Source organism: Heterocephalus glaber, unplaced genomic scaffold (genome assembly GCF_053883595.1).
Source record: "Heterocephalus glaber isolate CG9 unplaced genomic scaffold, H.glaber_assembly_v1.0 deba00000122, whole genome shotgun sequence".
Lineage (NCBI taxonomy): Eukaryota > Metazoa > Chordata > Mammalia > Rodentia > Bathyergidae > Heterocephalus > Heterocephalus glaber.
The window spans coordinates 67,513,406-67,529,008 of NW_028258138.1; the positions used below are offsets into that span (position 1 = coordinate 67,513,406).

The 15,603-nt window shown below is 36.7% G+C and overlaps 1 protein-coding gene and 1 pseudogene across 2 annotated transcripts in view; both read right to left on the reverse strand.

Annotated features, from left to right (window-relative positions):
* Positions 1-15,603, reverse strand: part of Lsamp (limbic system associated membrane protein) — a 2,156,433-nt gene that overhangs the window by 1,698,721 nt on the left and 442,109 nt on the right. The window lies entirely within an intron of this gene.
* LOC147830465 (dnaJ homolog subfamily C member 14 pseudogene) overlaps positions 1-15,603 on the reverse strand; it is a 190,292-nt pseudogene that overhangs the window by 94,630 nt on the left and 80,059 nt on the right. The window contains exon 2 of the transcript XR_015452873.1: positions 1-15,603. This exon is cut by the window's left edge and continues 94,630 nt beyond it; it is cut by the window's right edge and continues 76,591 nt beyond it. The product of XR_015452873.1 is annotated as a dnaJ homolog subfamily C member 14 pseudogene (transcript).

Below are 15,603 nucleotides of genomic sequence, written 5' to 3' on the forward strand. Positions count from 1 at the left end.
TTATTTGACCAAATGCAAATTAAAGAATTACTAAGATCTAAAAAAAGAAAAGTGAGATCTACTTAAGGAATGGAGAGATGAGAGGGAGAGGGGAGATAAATGTGATAAAATTCATATTTTCAAAATGCTTGAGTAATCTGCTAACTGTGATTTGGGTTGCCACATGAAGCGATGGAATTAACTGGGCAACTATAAAGATTTCAATGCCAAAAACATCCCAGTTAAATTTTAATTTTATAAATCTAGAGATTAATTTTTTTCCCTGAAAAAGATGATTCTTCTGGGACTGACACGTGCAATATAAACTACTAAAAATTTTTCTTCATGGAAATCATTAATTTTGGCCTCTAATTTCACATATGCACTATTTTTCTTATTTTTTTAAACTGTGTTACTGGAAAAATTCTATTAGGAATATGTTTTTCCCGTTAAGTATAATCTGAAATTTTTGTTGTTTTGTTTTTTAGTTTTTTGGTGCTCAGGACCAAACCCAGTGCCCCAGCTTGCTAGGCAAGCATTCTACCACTGAGCTAAATCCCCAGCCCCCAGTATAATCTTAATTTAACATCTAAACATCACTTTGTACTAGGTCATGACTCAATAAATATTTGTTAAATGTTGAATAAATGAGAAAGGATCATGTGCAATGGGTGGGCTACTAGAAAAGAGAAATATTTTTGGTCAATGTCATCAAAAGAGTGGTACTGAGATAAAGACGATGCACTAGTAAATGTTGGAAGTTGCTCCTATTTCATCCTGTAGCTTAATATTTATGCTCTAGAACTGCTAACCTACTACCATTCTCCCCAACACACAGTTCTTTATTCTGTGTTTCCATCTGCAGATTTTCCTACCTGTAAGCTCCTTCCAATCTCCTTCCCAGCATTTAAATGTAATTTCTACTCCCCTTCAGGTCTCAAGTTTAAAGTCACACCTTGAAAAGCCTTAGTAGACACTCCACCCTTTTAAGATCGTAGACCATGTTATGCCTGTCCCTTCAAGGAGATTTAAATGACATAGGGAAATAAATTTTAATTAGTTTTGTTTTGTTTTTTTTCTCTTAAGATGGTGAGTTCCTTGAAAGAAGAAACTCTATCTTGTTGACAACTGTTTTCCTTAGGCACAACACAGAGCCTGGCACCAGGTAGACAAGTCTTCAATAAATATTTCTTTATCAGTTGACTAAGTTATTACATTTACTTATTCAGTGTATGCCATTTAAAAATTTTGTACATTACGTGTTACCTTTATGAAGCTGACCTATGAAAACAACGTTAACATGTGTGGCTAGCAATTTTTGCCTTGATAGCCATTCCTTGGGTACTGACTTCTTATATCAATGTCAAAGCCCTGTTTCTGTTGAACTTATAGTTGACATCTTGAAAATCTAATTCCTAAAAAAAAAGCTCACAAAGATGTTTCTGCATTGTTTATAAAGGGAATATTTGCATTATTAAATAAAGTGTATTGTACTCAAACTGTGAAATACCATGCAGCAATTAGGAAGAATGAAGAAAAATCTAATAACACAAATTGCTATTCTACTATTGTAGACAAAAAGAAAGTAGCTAACAGATACTTTCAGTATGATAGCATATATCCTAAGAAAATTGCAGTACATTTTTTATGGGAATTATAGAGGTATGCTTGGGGTGAAGGTAGATGGACATTGGGAAATAAAGTGGGAAAACTCACATTAACCTGAAACTCTCAGAATGCAATTAAGAACTCTGGATGTGATCATATTTAAGGATTATCTTCATCTTAAGATATTATGTTTACATGAGTCTTACTGTCTCTCCTAAGGAAAAGAGTCTCTTATCCAGATGAACTACAGTGAAAAAAAGAACCATCTCTCCAAACATTTAAAACTCCTTTCAATCACCACCTTGAATTACTTTGATTCACTTGTATAATTTCCTGTTACCTGAAGCCAGCAAAATGGTGATTGTAATGCAAAATATGGACCCTTCTACCTGGCATAACATAAACTGGAACCATATTATGTGAGTTTTAATCCTAGATCTACCTGGTATAAACTCTGTGACTTTGGACAGGCCACTTATTTCTATCCCTTAGTTCCCTTGTTTCTAGAATCAGTAAAAAGATAGTACTGCCTTCAAACCCTTTATATGAGGCTAAAATCAATATGTACAAAATGTTGAGAATGTGGTCTGACCTATAGTAACTGAGATGCAAATATTCTTTGATTGCAAAAACAAGTACACTGTCAATCTTTTTCCTAGATTGAAGAACTACTTGATCTCAACAAAATTTGTTGAAGCCAACACCACTCAAGAAACATGTTCTTGGTTATTAACAGCAAAAAAACTGTAGAGAGAACAAATGAAGCCTATAAAACAGAGGACATAGAGATTGAAGATGTAAGTTTCTGCCGAGAATCTAGAACTAAGAGTTCTTGAAGTAGATGATCAGACAATTTATGTCCATAAATTATTCTATCAATTTGGAAGATTAGACACATTAGATTACCCGACACATAGTAAATACTCATTAAGTTGTTATTTATAGTAAATGAATTTGATTTAATTAACTCTTCATTTAGCTGGTAAATGTAATAGTTGTTTGACCATAAACCAAGTCACCTGACATTGTTAGGTTTCTGTTTTCTCAACTGTAAAATAAGAAAAGTTAACCTAGATTAGCATTTCCTTGTGTTCAACTAAAATCTGGTCCTCAAGTGTTGTTAGCCAATGCCCTTATAAAGAAAACCATGGTTGGATAACTTTTGGAAAACTACATGCTACATCCTTCTTTTGCATTCACAAAAACATTTCCACGGCTGACATTGTAAGATGTGTTATTACAGGAAATCTTTTTTTCTCTGCTTCCCAAATTTAAATGACCAAGGATCTCTTGTCTTTTGGTTTCTACCCTTGGTATCTCATGGAATTAGTCACATCGTGAACAAAAATGGAGAGGTTGTTATTTAAGGTTTAAAGAACAGAAAAGTGCCAATTTAAAATAAATAAATAAATAAATAAATAAATAAGAAAAGAAAAGTGCCAATTTTTAAAATTATTTACTGATTTTTACAGCAATTTGACAGAATGGTTTGTTATCTGTAGAATGTAATAACAAAAACTGTGGATATTATTTTGTATATTTTCCCTTCATTGATTTTTTTACATATTCATTTTTATTATATTTTACTTAGTTCACAGTGCCCTGAAAATTTAAAAAGAAAAGAAAATGGGTTTTCACTCTAGGTAAATTTGAGAACACCAATGTCATTTCTCCATGTGTCACATTAGGAGTCCTCCCACTGACTCCATAAAGGGGTCCCTTAGGGTAAGGTTTCTGGATTACTCCCAACTTGTATTAGGATCCTCAGAATCACAAGGAATCTGCATTCCCACAGCTCCTCAGGTAATTATAATCACTACACTTAGAAATAGTACTTCTTTATGCGACTTTATAGCAAAAGTGGCATATTATTTATCTTAGTCTATTAATGATAAATTTAAGTAAATAAATATGTTTTTGAAATACATAAAAGAGAAAACTCAGGCAACAGAATATAATCTATTATTATTATCAGATTCCTGAGCCCTGATTTTATAGACAGGAACTTTAGAGTTAAAACCAACTGAGACAAATTACTAGTTTAAAAATATCAAATCCTAGAATTCATCACTGGTCAGAAAACAGAAGTAATTTGCCTAATACTTCCACTTACAGCTCACTTCATGTTTTAGTAAGTTTGAAGTTGGTAGGGTTTTGGGCAAGTTCCTTATAGAAATGTCAACCATTTTTTCTTCTTATTCAAGCATAGCTCCATTAGAGAAGTAAGAAGTGATGTAGTAAATAATATCTTGAATTGTAATTTAATACAAAATCACTGTCTTGGTCTATGTCTTTGTCCATGGTATATTGATGGTATCATGCTTTGTGCCCATACTTGTAGAGATTTAAGAATTTTAAATGCTGTTTAACATGTTTCTCTATGGTGTTTTATGTCAAGGGATATGACAAGTGATTTCCCTTTTTTTTTTTTTGGTACCAGGGAATCAAACTCAGGTCCTTGGGCTTGCACAGCAGGCGGCGAAACCACTGAGCTAAATCCCCAGCCCAAGTGATTTCTATCTTAAGGTTTTGTATGTCTATTTGCTGAGATGAATCCAAACCCTCCCTGGCATGACAGTGGTTGTCCACTGAGACACCTGAGATAATGACAAATACTGCTATTTGTGTCCCACATATACAGCTTCTGATTTAATTCATTTTAGGAATAGCCTGGACATGAGACCCACCCCACATGGTTGTAATGCATACCAGCAGTTAAAAACCACAATAGGCATCAGGTGGAGCTCCAGTCTGATAAATTCAGGAGCCATGAGATATCCCACACAGAGGCAATGTATGGATTTGGGTTGGATTGGCTTGGAGCAGGGACAACTGTGAACCCACATTGAAGAGCTATTTTTACTCCAATATCAAGAAAGACTGATGAAGGTCAGTCGTTGGAGGGAAGTGCACAGCCCTCCCCCTAGTCTGACCGACTCTTATCCCCTTGCATCTTCTCAATAACCTTCTCTACTCATCTGATTATTTGTTTATAAATCACAAGGAAAAATGGTTGGGAGCCAGAATATAAGGAATATGAGAGAAGATACAAAATGCAAGATATGAGAGAGACAAAGAAAGAGACAGTGAAAAACTGCCAAAAAGAAAGAACAAACAAAACTAAACCAAAAGTACTTATTTTTTTCACTCATAGGTGTCTGCACTGGTCCTCATGCTAGAGGGCCCCAAAGGACTTGATTTGTTCACTTGGGGCCAGATCCTTTCCTATTAGCAGGAAAAAGTGAAGAGACAGGAGGAGGGGACTAGGAGAGGAGGATGAGAAAGTATTGCTTCCCAGTCATGGGGGTTTGTTTCTTTCCTTCCAGTCCTCAAGGCAGGAAGCCCTGTGACTTCCTCCTACACATCTGGAGCTGAATCCCTCCTCAGTTTCCCTTCATCTGCACAAGCTGTGTCATTTCATTAAAAGAGTGGCTTCTACATCAAGTCTTTGTTCCTAGTACGAGGCGAGGGTCAGGCTCGATAATTCCTCAAAGTCTCAAAAAATTAACAAACCACACTTAACATGTAGGAAAGCATCTGTTTGGATTAAGAATGTCTTATATCATACTCAAATACAAGTCATAGCTTCGGGGTACTTTGTTCTCTGGGGTATTACTGCTTTGAGCTCAAGAAAATATACCCGTTTGTTCTAAGTCACCTCCAAATTTCTTTTGATTTGCAAATTCAGTGTACTTTATGTAAACAAACACTGATAATGAATTAACAACACTATGTGACACTGTCTTAGCCTGTATGAATATAGATTTTTATCTCAGAGTATGTTTGTGTCCCCTTCCAATATTTTACCTTAGATCTTAAGAAGTAAACTTGAGATTAATAACATTACTTTAGGTCCAGCTCACTAATTTTTCTTTGATATTTTCTCAACTGCACAAAATTCCCTTTAATAGAGAAGGAGCGGGTGCCAAGTGAGACTGCATTCTATTCACATCAGAGCATATTTTTATCTGGTCCACTTCCTACTTATCTCACTTCTTGGGAGATTACAAGGCAAAAGCAAGGCATGACAATATGCTGCCACCCTGCCATTTAGACAAATAATGTTAGTTATGAAACCTACTCTAAAGGAAATTATTGTTCTATTTCAATCGATTTTCCCATTCCTTACTATCACCAAACTACATTCTTCTTAGATTGATTTTCATTTAGTATTCACTCAACAAACTTTAGTTGAGAATTCCCACACACTCAGCATCATTCTCCAGGCCAACAATCCTGGGCTGGACCTACAAAGAACTCACTGCTCACTGTGGGAGAAGAAATAAGAAAATAAAAGATGGCAAACAATAAAATAGCCAGGCCAAAATATTGGACAGATATCCATAGGCTTTTCAGAATAGGACTGTAGAGAATGGCAGGTAGCTGGTGGATTTGGACTGGCATCTAGGGATAAGGGGAGGAATTGTCAAATGAGACTTTCCAAGGAGGGTGATATGCGGATAGAGTTTATCAGAATGAGAAGAACAATATGCAGAAACGGTGATGAATTCAAAGGAGGGTAACCTCACGAATCAAATCTTAACACAATTTAGTCCCATTGTAAATACAACTAAACATGGAATACCTGCTTACAGTAAAAATAACAAATAGAAATTTCATCATCTTCCCTCAAAATATAGCCCTTTTCATTAATACATCCCTGATTAATAATTTTAGCACATTTAAGTTTGGTAGCCACTGAACCAGAATAAAGGAAGAAAAGGGAAATCCACATTAGAAACTTGAGATTTAAATCACTCTGCTTTTTACATAACGATGTCAAGTCTCTGGTTGAGAATGGACAGGGAGAAAGAAAAATCTAAATTATTTCTGGTTAATTAACAGATTTTCCTATTTTGGGGGGTATTAAGACTCTATTACCTCATTGTATGTTGAAATGCTTGTGCTTAGATGTTTGTGAACAGATGTTATAACTAAAATCACTTAGCACCAGGGTCTGGCTAAGAGGAATACTTAAATGTTTCTTGAATGTAAATCTAAGTCTTCATTGACAGACTCCTATTCATGATCACCAATATTTTAGTCCATGATGATATTTTGTCAAGCAGAATTATCAAGCAGCTATCCCTGTTATGATATGAGGGAACTAGTCTCACACCACTGCTAACATGATTTTAAAGTCAGTGTGTGAGACATGCTACATTATATGGCTTGAATGGCGGGTTTGCGTAAGAACCACATCCTCCAAGGGCAGTCATGTGGTCATTTCCCCCACAGGTGGGTGTAATGGCTTGTATCTAGACATCTCCCCAAAGCCTCATGTGCTCATAGGTGGGGCTTTTCAGAGATGTCTGGATCTAGTGTACATGAATATGTATTAATGAGGTGTGGAAACTAAATTAGTGCACTACTTGGTTTACCACAGTTCTTGGCATGAATAATGGGAATGCCCACTTGGGTGTGGGTGGCATCAACCAATAGGATGTGGCCTAAAAGGAATAGGGAAGCTTGATGCTAATGCTTCCTGGCTGTCCTGCCATGGACTATTTCACCTCTGCCGTGCCCCTCTGGTGTGCTACCCTGTGTCAAAACCAGGCAACTACAGACTGAAACGTCTACAAACTGTGAGCTAAAATAAACCTTTCCTTCTTTAACTCGTGGTTTTTGGATATTTGATTCAAGCATGAGAAAAGTGACTATGGATCACATATAGAGAGGTCGCATAATTTTCTGTGTCACTTTAAAGGGTAAGAATCCCAAGCCTTTGGCTGCTTTTAAGCAAGGAAGTGATGCAGTCATATTTTGTTTAAAAAATTAATGGGATGGTTATATGTGGGACAGATTAGAGATGAACATTGCTTATAATCACAAAAAAGTGAAAAGCCTATTAGAATGATCATGGTGAGAAACTAGAAGGAACTGATCCAGGGCTGAGTCAGAAGAAATGGAGCAAAGAGAATGGAACAGAGATATGTAGGAGGTAGAGAAGTAGGTCTTGGTTAGTTTGGATTATAAAGTAATGAATTCAGTTTTAGATATTCTGCTTTTGTGCTTTTTCTGAGCTATTCATATGGAATTATTTAGTGGACAATTGAATATAAAGCCTTGAAGTTTTGCAAATGAGTACTGGTTAGAGTCAGAAATTTCAAGAAATTAGAGACTAGAAGAGAATTTAAAGACTGATTCCAGGACAACTACATATTTAAGGGATAAAATAGAATGAAAATATACTGTGTCATTGGGGTAAAGACATTTTCTAAACAATAAAAAGAAGACAATGTTCATAAGCAAAAGCTAAGGGGCTACTACTTTTAAAATACAGATGTGGAGGTGAGACAAAAACTGCATGAATAAGGTCTCACAAGAGGTAGGGGAAGCTGGACCCCATCCTACTCCACAGAGTCATCCCCAAAGAAAGGTTGCAGGCATGGGGTAAATCAGAACCATTCCACCCCTTGTACTGCTTTTGTAAATCAATTTCCATTACTGATTTTAGGATGAATTCACATAGTGATGGTTACAGAGAACATAAGTATGGTTTGTACATGAGGCAAGACTTAGTACACTGGCTTTAAAAGACTTAATAGACTGAATAAAAATATATCGACCACTTGAGAACCTGCATGTTTTCAGAGAAGTGACGAACAGCCTGCCAGATGTTCCTTTGGATAAACTACCACGTTCTTGACAAGACCACCTTCCCCTGGCAACTGACATTCCAGCTTGAGCAAACCAAGGCTACTGATTTGGACCCAGGCTTATTGGATTTTTCTTTTTCAACCTTTTTTTTTTAAATACATGATTACATTCCTTGTGCGAATTTGGTACTTATACCTAACACCTCTTAATTCTGTTTTCATCCCCTTCCCCTCCCTTTTTTCTTCCCTCTTTCCATCTCTTATTTTTTCTGACAGCCTGCCCGAGAGTCTTCTCAGAATTATGCTACAGTCTAGGGCTCTTCAGATGAAATCCTTTCCTCCCTCTCTTCTTTCAGCATTGCAGTCTGAAAGCTTCCCCTGCCCACCCCCACCCCACCCCACACATACACTTATCCATCACAGGCAGTTCTCCCCTTAATCTCTTGTACGTACAATTCTTTTGTGGTCTCTGGCTTCTGCTTTTTGGATGATCTGAACTAACACAAGAGATTGTACTGAGGGCTAAGGATTTAAAATTGGCAAGATAAAGTTCCTATCCCAAAGACAGGATTTGTTGATTTATGATACACTGCTAGTGCATGTATATTTTGATTCTATTAGATCATATTCCTTTGCTGTTGTTTTATTTTAATTCATTATTTTGGCATGTGGCACACCCTAGGATTTGCTCTGCTCCTTTCTCAATTGAGGTTATACTGTTTCCCTTACAAATCTGCCAATATCAAAGTACCATTTTCCTCACCTTTATGAATACTCGTCATTTATAATTTGTCATTCAAAGCTGCCCCTTGGCACTGTGGCAAAAGTGAGTCATCATAAACCCATGAAATCTAAAATGATTCTGAGACAATTTAGGAAAGATTGGCTATCTCATACATTTCCCCCTCACTCTGTTTTCCATTCTGGCTCCCTAGCCCTGGCTAACAAAATGTGCATGTAACATTCTATCTTCATTATGAAATGCACAAAGCTAGAATGCCTGTCCACCCACATGCCTCTCATCAAAATCCTACCCTGATTTAAAATGCATGAGTCATTTTATTCATATCTTGGGTTCCGTTTGGGAAAATGCTGATCCTAGAAAACAGGAAAGTCTCATTTCCTCTCTCTCCTTTACTTCCCACGATCTTCCTTAGCCCATGTAGCAATTCTGGCCCACCCTTTGTACAGCTGAGTGCTTACAATGCTCCTCAGTCACAAAGCCCCAGCTGTTATGCTAGCATGGGTTGCAGGATTGCCCCTTGGGTCAATGAACACAGACACTGACTCTTTTTCTAAAGTTCTTAAAAACACCTCCTTTGAGGAGGGAAAAATTATTCCTCCTGTATGTGTGAGTAAAGGACCGGGACCAAAAGAGAAACTAAGGTTAGGCTAAGGGGAGGACTGGAGCTATATTCTCTGTGGGGTATATAGTGACCCACGGTGTCTCACAGAAGATACAATACATTTCATTTTCTGCTTTAGGTGGCATAAAGCAATATGAGCCATCCCAAACAAACTATTTTGCAATACAATACCTTTACATTACAGTATTACGGCCTGTAGCTCAATTTAAGCTCCACCCCTTACGAAAAGGAAGTGAAGCAAGTCAGCTGCTCTGCCTTAGTGGATGATCTTAGTTGTCTTCAGGGCTTGAAAAATGACCAAAGAAACCACACTTTAAAACAAAGTGCATCGTATATCAACAGACATGCTTCAATAGGTTGGAGAGTCATTGGAAGTCTCCTTAGAAGGGAAGTAGTAAAGCTTTGTAGGCTGAAGCCCAGAAGAATATAATCTTCTTATCCACCTTAAATTAATAAATCTTCACACCCAGATAGATACAAAAAAGATGGACCGATGTGAAGGTGTTACCAACAATGTTTCATGTAATCTGAAAATAAAGAGCATGAGCAAGTCTCCTCAACCCCTCAGACTCGTGTGGCAGTGGCAGTAACACAGTGAAGTAGAACTCCATGCGGCACAACGACTGGCTGGACAGTGTTGCTCTCCCACCTTTGGACAACCATTCAATTCTGATCTCACTTCCCCTCTCACTGTCTTCTATAATTATGTTAGAGTCATTTTTGGGGGGAAATGTTCTCAACTAATTCTATTCGCTGATATTCTTGTATGAGTGTGTTGAAGGAAAAGCACACAGAGAAGTACAGATGTAAGAAAGATAAACAATTTCTGCTATGTGTGCCAGTTTAGCAGTAGAGCTTTCTTTGCATGTTGATCCTGCTTTCTCATTAAGTTGCTACCTCCTAGAAGAGAAGGACTATGGCTCCCCAATGCAGTTTGTCTACATGTTCATCTCAGAAAGGGAGAATATTCTTTTGGATAAACAGTGAATTTTAGGATCAGGAAATTTTAGGTCGAGTCTGATGTGATCTTATTCAGTAATAATCTATGTGTCTCATACTCCCCTTATGTAAAACTGGATCACGAGTAATTTCTTTATGGGGTACGCTGAAAATTTTTATTGCAGGACAAAATATATAAGGAAAGGTAGTGTGGACATGTACAGTGCTATATTGTACCACCCCATCCTTTCAGTTTCTAATTCCTAATCTATCAGCTCATGTATTGAACACATTTCATTTTTTTCCTAAAATTTAACTTTCCCCCCTTGTGCTGGGTAAAAGTATTCTACTTTATCTGCATTTAATATCTATTTAAAAATCTTATCCTGCTACCCTTTTCAATGAGTCAAGTTATATAAATGTATTTTCTTTAATAGATTCCCTGGAGCCACCTTTTCCATTTTTTTTCATGATTCTACTTTTCTCTGATCAATTCATCTGCAACATTATATGTTTAGAATATAATTCTTCACAAGGTCCCCATGGTGTTATTCATTTGAGGATTTTCTCTGCTGAGTAGTCATAATTAGCTTTATTGTCCAATTGCTACCATTTCATAGAGAAAAACTAAGACGCAAAGGTCAAAAGAGCAAAATATGGTAGTAAGAGCTGAGGGCAGTTTTGAAACTTTTTGAAGAGTGTAACAAAAAGATCCATAAGTTCAAAAAGCACACTCAGGAAATTCACTTGATTTGCCTGCAGTTCCCTGATTGAAGTTGTGTTTTCATTTTTTCTGATCAATAAGTGATAGAGTTGTACTTTAAGAGTTGAGGCATAAATGAATGAACATAGAACATTCTATTAGATACCAAGGGAAGTAATTTGTCCTCAGGAGCTAAAAATCCAATTGCTTATTTACATAATAATACAAAACAAGATACAATTACGTATTAGCAGTCTTATGAATAAAAGAAAAAAGAACATTGCAGAACTTCTGAAGACATAAATGCTCAAGTGATCTAAAAGAAGTAGGTGACAAAATTTGAAAGAAGCCTTGAATAACAAGAGGTGGTGAATTATTTTAAAATCTAAGTAGCTCACAGAATTAATGATAGCACTGAAGAACAACTTCAAGGTTGTCTGGAAAAAATGCTCCAAAGCAAGCCTTAGAATAGGTTCTGATGTGGAAAAAGAGTCTTCCCCAAGACAGAGAATTTGTATTGCTTGCTTCTTGGAGTATCAAACTCAAAAGATTACCCAGTGAGCCCAGGAAATTTGATTTCCAAAATGTAGGTCCTAGGCTTATGCTCTGACTGAAAGGGAAGCTAGGAAAGCTCAAATTTTCTCTGGGGAAGGGGGCAGCAGCCTCAACCCTGAGACACACAAATATGGTTAGGAGGGGAAAGGAAATCTGCAAGCCTAGACATGGTGGTCAGGTATCTGCAGAACAATTCAAATGACAAAGCCTGATAAAGCTTTTTTCATTCAGCATCAACTTCCTGAACCTTGAAAACATCTAACAAGGAGAATGTATCCTTGCTCTTGAACTCTAAATATTTTAAAAACTCCTCCAGTCCAATCTCCTTAATGAAAAGATCAAGGCTCAGAGGGATAAAAAGATGCATCCAGGTCACACAAAGGTACTGGAACAGGCATGACTAATACTGTGGCTTTCTAATCCCTACCCAGGGCAGCTCTTATGTCCCTGGATCATGAGCAAGGATAAGAGAAATGCCTGTTTCCAGGAAGCATGACAACTGTGTCACCTCTCTCTGCTTGAGGAGCCCTGCATTCCTGAGGTGACTCACAGTGCTCCTGCACAGGAAGACGTATTCTGAGGCCCTGTAGCAAACCCTGTGTGATTATTCCCTTTTGCCAGGCCCAGGCCATGCTGCCCTTGCTCAGTGGCTCCCTCAGTGGTTTATACTGTGGCTGTTGACACCATATTTTATTCCTTTTGAAACATCTCTGCATTCCACTTGGAATTTAACTCATTGGAAAGCATTTTCAGGCAAAGGCTCTGATCTTCAGTGGCATGTGAATGTGTATGCTTCATGTTTCCTTTCTGGGACTCACTTTCTCAGTCTGTGATATTAGGGTGCATACCTATCAGGTTTGTAATTTTTGTTCAGTATAATTTGTGTTTGCCTCTTTTAGGATCAAATGAGACAATAATACAAAAAGTAAGTGCTTAAGAAATGTTTATTGAGGGCTGGGGATTTAGCTCAGTGGCATACAAGGTCCTAGGTTTGATCCTTGATACCAAACAAAATGTTTATTGAATGAATGAAAAGTGAATATTTTAATAATATGCACTTGTATATATGTGTGTGTATATATATATGTAAGAAAAATCAGACTTCTCTCACATGTTAATCTTCAATTATTATATTCTCTTTTTTGCACTTTAGTGCCCCCCCTTCCTCCTTCTCTCTTTTTCTTTGGTCCCTTTTCTAAACAAATAAATAAGAAACACACATATGACATAGGTGTGTTTGTCAGGAAGTAGGTACTTCTTCTATCCATGAAGGACAAAAATGTTTCATTAGCGTAATATAAACCTTGGCAAGTTCCACTAACCAGCCACAACTATTTGGGCCCATTATCAACAGCTTCTGACTCAGCTCTTAGTTTTCATGTCATTATAATCTATTGATTCTTGCTGCTTTTTATTCAGCTCAATAGGCTTCCAAAAAACACTGTTCTAATCACCTTAGTAAATTGTGTACCTTCTAATGCCTATTGGGCACCAGTCTCAGCATATTTATATAGCACTGCACATGTCCCTATTCCAGAAATAATATCACTGTTCCTGTGCTGCCCAATTCCAAAGAAACTTTGTTTGGCATTGGCTTGAATAGTTTTAATTTAGTTTTCTGATTTTGAGTCTATGGCCCTAAATATTTTATTTCTACGATGCTAAACAATTTCTGCCTTCCTTAAGCTTTCAGGTGTTTGCAACATATTGCACAGTGTCCTCCAAATAAATGTGCCATCAGTGTTTTTTATTGCTTTTCCAGATTTCTAATAAAGACTTTAATCTGAGCCTTCCATTTGTCATGGACATCATCCCCTAAGTAAATATGGGGACGAAACAGTTCTTAAGAGACAACTTTCAGTATAAGTAGTCACATATTTGAACCTACATTAAATATTTTGTTGCTAGATAGTAATTTCTTACATTCTGTCTGATTAAAAATCCTGCAATTGTATATGGTTAAACCCAGTATGCGCACTGTGGAATGAGCAGAAGGCTTGGAGTCAGGGCCATGAGCCAAACTCTGTCAATCAGTGATTACAGGCATTTAATTTTCTTACCTCTCTAGGCCTCAGTTCCCACAACTTCAAAATGAAGCTTTAAATTAGGCGATTTCTTGCTTTCCTTCTAGCCTTTTAAAAAAATCTATATAAATGTCATGAAGCCTGCTTAAATCTATCCTTAAAAATCTTTTAAAAATGTTTAGAGAGAAAAAATAAACTCCAGAAAATAGTTCTGAAAGATCTTACATCAGAGGTCATTTGTATAAACTTGGAGATGAGCTCTACCACAGGCTGTGCAGAAGTTTACCTCATGCAACATCTCACCAGCTTTGTAGGGTTTCCTGTATGGACACGGCACCCAGTGTGGCATACAGGCCGAAGTGAACCAATGACCTCTCACTGCTTTGCTATGGTGTCTTTGCCACCACTAACCACTCACCCCCCCAGGCCTGAGGCCTTCACATCCACCCTGGACTTCTGCTCTTTGCTTCCTCCATCAATAACCTACCCACAGGCATCCCCTAATTCTTCATTCCCGTGCCTGTCACCCTAATTCTGGTCTCATGAACTACAACCTAGATTATTTTAATCATCCAACATCTATTATTTCTTCTTCCAAGATTGCTCCATTTTTGAATTCAAATCATATTAGGTTCTCAGATAATTTTTCTTAACTAGAGTTCTAATAAAATTATTCTCAAGCATATTAATTGACTTCCTAATGTCTACCAAATAAGTTTCAAGTCCCTTAGTCTATTAAAAAAAGTCTTCTAAGATCTGGTCTCGAACATCTTTCTTATCTTTCTAATCTATTTGTTTAAATTATAGTCTTTCAAGGACAATTTAAAGTCAACCTTTTCTTAAAATAAACCTGCTGGCATTAGAATAATCTGAGCTCTCAGACTCACTCGCATAGCACTTATGGGTTGCTAACATGAATTATAATTTCTGTGTAACCATTAGACTACTTTTTCACTGGAGGATGGGACCAAATCTTCCTTTGAAATTATATTCTCTATCACTACCCTCTATTCATTCAAAATTTGATTATGTATAAATTTAGAATGAATAGATGTTTTGCCTTTTCCTTAACTTAAAGTAAAAATATACCTGTTCTGAGGTATATCTACCTCTGAGATAAAAACATGGTTGGAATTGTTTTCATACTTTTATAACTACTAAGTTAAAATTAAAAGGTATGTTATACTGGAATATCTTCTTTCAAAACCATGTATAAGTTTCATCAGCTGTTTCCTTAGAGAGAAAAAAAGTTCTGTTTATTGATTAATGGAGGGATTTCAGTTTCAGAAAATGTGTTCATCTTATTTATTTACAAAATGTATTCCAATACTTTGCTAAGTGGTACTATTTTACAAGATCAATTCTAGTCATAACTCTGGCTTGGCTATTAACATTTCGATCTTTTGAGCCATACACAGGACAATGTCTACCCTCTGCATCAGCAAAAGTCAAGGCATTTCTTTAGTTTTCAAATAAATATACCTTCCCATCCATCAGGTTGAAGAACATGACTAAATGGATATCAAGAATAAATAATCCCATTAGTCAAAAGAATAGACTCATCAATCAGTCTCTGAGGTTAAATATTTGACAGGTGCCAATGAGCTCTTTACAATACCACCTTTTAGAAATGAAGTCATTAAAGAAGTTAACCAAGGTGATTTCAAGGAGACTACCAGGCTAACAGGGACAGACAATGCCAGGTGGTTCCCCTCGATGTTGCAAGGTGAACTCAGAACAAGAATGAACTTTGTGATGTTTTTAACTGATCCAAAGAGCTAAAATTAGTGAACTAAAGAGAAATACTTAAAATTTTCACAAAAAGTGGC